The sequence below is a fragment of the Pteropus vampyrus genome, unplaced genomic scaffold, assembly GCF_000151845.1.
Source record: "Pteropus vampyrus isolate Shadow unplaced genomic scaffold, Pvam_2.0 Scaffold89, whole genome shotgun sequence".
NCBI classification, from domain to species: Eukaryota; Metazoa; Chordata; class Mammalia; order Chiroptera; family Pteropodidae; genus Pteropus; species Pteropus vampyrus.
In genome coordinates, this window is record NW_011888870.1 from 2,500,815 (window position 1) to 2,503,611 (window position 2,797).

Sequence of the window (2,797 nt, forward strand, 5' to 3'; positions counted from 1 at the left end):
CTAGAAGCTAAACATTTGTTTGGGGCAGCCCCTTGGAAGCCATATAACTCTGGCCCATGATGGTAAAACTGTCAGTGGCTCAGTGTGATTACATCCCAGGTTATAGTGCATCACTCATGATAATCTAAACCTCATAACATCGTACGGCTGCTCAGTAAATACGGTAGAGAAGATGAGCTTCCTCTCGGTCCCTCTCTTTCCCCGCAGTGCTATCTCCAATCTTGTCAGATGAGTTTGTCTTAAGGGCTGGTGGCTGTCATGTTGGAAAATTTTCTATTGATGGAGCCTCAGTAGCAGAAATTTTGCAGATAGAACATCTTGTTGCCCTGAATGTTTAGGAAGAATTTCAGTTTATCATTTGTTTGGTGCCCCTTTAAAAGTCTAGAAACCCTCTTTTTAGGACTTAGGCAATTGTCTCTATGATATCCTGACGTGTCTTCCAGTTATTCCACTCTACTTGTTGAAAAGACTATCCTTTTCCCCCTGAACTGCCTTTGCGCCTTTGTCAAAGTTCAGTTGACCATATTTATGGGGATCAATTTCTGGACTCTGTTTTTTCCTTTGATCTATCTGTCTATTTTTTGCCAGTACCACACTGCCCTGATTACAGTAGCCTTATATTAAGTTTTGAAGTCAAGTAGTGTCAGTCCTACAACTTTGTTCTCTTTCAATATTGCGTTGGCTATTCTGGGTCTCTTGCCTCTCCATATAAACTTGAGAATGAATTTGTTGATATCCATAAAATAACATGCTGAGATTTTGAATGGGATTGAACTAAATCTATAGATCAAATTGGAAAGAACTGACAACTGAACAATATTGAGTATTCCTATCAATAAACATGGAATATCTATCAATTTATTTAGTTCTTCTCTGATTTATTTCTTCTGAGTTTTGTAGTTTTCATCATATAGCTCTTGTACATATTTTGTTAGATTTGCACAAAAGTATTTCATCATTTTGATGCTAATGTTACCTCATCCTTTTTAATAGCTGCAAGATATTCTATTAGATGGATGTATCTTAAAACCCTCATTAATTCTTAAATGCATCTTTAATTTGGATGGTTTAAAAAAGTGAACAAACAAAAGCATACCTTTCACAATCCACCAAAGCAGAGATGCTGATATATTACTTAGTCTAGCTGGAAGCCCAGAAAATGAAAAAAAAAAAAACAAACCAATCTGTATTTATCACCCAGGACCACAGTTGTCAAATATGTCAGCATAAGTAGCAGCAAACTAGATCGTACAAATAGGATAATCCTACTCAAAAATAAGTACAAAACAAACAAACAAACAAAAACAAGCAAAAAACTTAGCCAATTTTTGTTTGTTTGTTTGTTTGTTTCTTGTGTGTTTCCAAGGACCACTCATTCAAAATAGCAAAGTGAAACCCCAGCACTCTGCTCGTTCTCAGATTATGTTTGTTACTAAGCCAGAGAAGCTTAAAGTGTTTCACAGCAGTAGTCTAAATTTTGATTCATAGAGATTCTTTCAGGGATACCTTTGATTTATACTTGCTCACATCTCTGACTTACCCCATAAGATTAGATTTTAAAGGAGGCTTCTTCTTGAACATTTAGGAAGAGCTTCAACTTATTATTTGTTTGGTGCCCCCTTTAAAGTCTGGAAACATTTTCTTTAAGACTTAGGCAATTGTTTCTATGACATCCTGAAGTTTCTTCCATTGCAACTGCTCAGGAAATGTGAACTCTGAATTATAGCTGATTTGAAGTTTAGACAGACTATAACTCAACTGTGACAACAACTCCACCGTTTCGTCGACCAGGCTGCTAAGCCTGTCATTTCCCAAGGCAGCCCACGGAGCACAGTTTTATTGAATTGGTCTAGCATGGGAAGTAAAACATCCAGGTGCCCTTCTTGTCTGAAGCTTTTTGCCTGGACTTTGCCTTCAGTTAGCATTTAAGTCAAAGAGAAACAAACTAGGGGAGATGGCCCGTGAAGAATAAAGGTCACAATAAAATCGTAATACACGGAATCTTGAAAGGATGATTTGGGGATAAAAATGTGGCATGGAAGAAAGGTCCTTCCTTACTTTATATAAATTATTGAAAAATATTAGGAGAAAATTGTCATTAGGCTAAAGTTAAAAAGTAAGTCCAGATGAGCAGACCCTATTTCTTTGACTCATTACTTTATTCTTTTCTTAAAGTTTTACCTACGAGACTACCAACTAGTACCAGTACAGCAAAAAAAAAAAATACTGGCTTCCAACAGTTAGTATCAGTCATCCCTCATCAGATTGGTCCACAATAGGAAATTTCAATATGTGATTTCAAAGGAATAGAGGTTGTGATCACCCATCTTGAGCAGGATTCTAGCCTGAATGTTCCTCAGCAATTGGTGAGTTTACAGTTCTCTGGAAAAGATGTAATGGAGTTTCCATGAGGATCAAATATGAGACACTTTTTTTTAATGGCTACAGTACCTGGTCTTCCTAGGTGGTCTCCCATCCAAGTACTAACCAGGCCCGACCCTGCTTAGCTTCCGAGATCAGACGAGATTAGGCATGTTCAGGATGGCATGGCCATAGACCAATATGAGACACTTTGGTATACTTTTTAGCAAAGCACTTTTGGCTTTTTGAATAATGGGTGGGTTTGAGAAGAAGGTGTGTTTGGCTCTTTTTAAGGCTCTAGGGTAGCTTTTAATTACAATTATAGTTAAAGGTGCTGATGTTAAGAATTAAATAATATGTATAGTCTGTGAAGCCACAGATGTCAGAGAGGTAAGGCTCATGAGTTAGGTTGGCAGGACAGAGAGGTTATGGACTG

At 37.5% G+C, this 2,797-nt stretch overlaps 1 pseudogene; it reads right to left on the minus strand.

Annotated features, from left to right (window-relative positions):
- Positions 1-2,439: 2,439 nt before the first annotated feature.
- On the minus strand, positions 2,440-2,558 carry LOC111742234 (annotated as a pseudogene).
- Between the last annotated feature and the right edge of the window lie 239 nt (positions 2,559-2,797).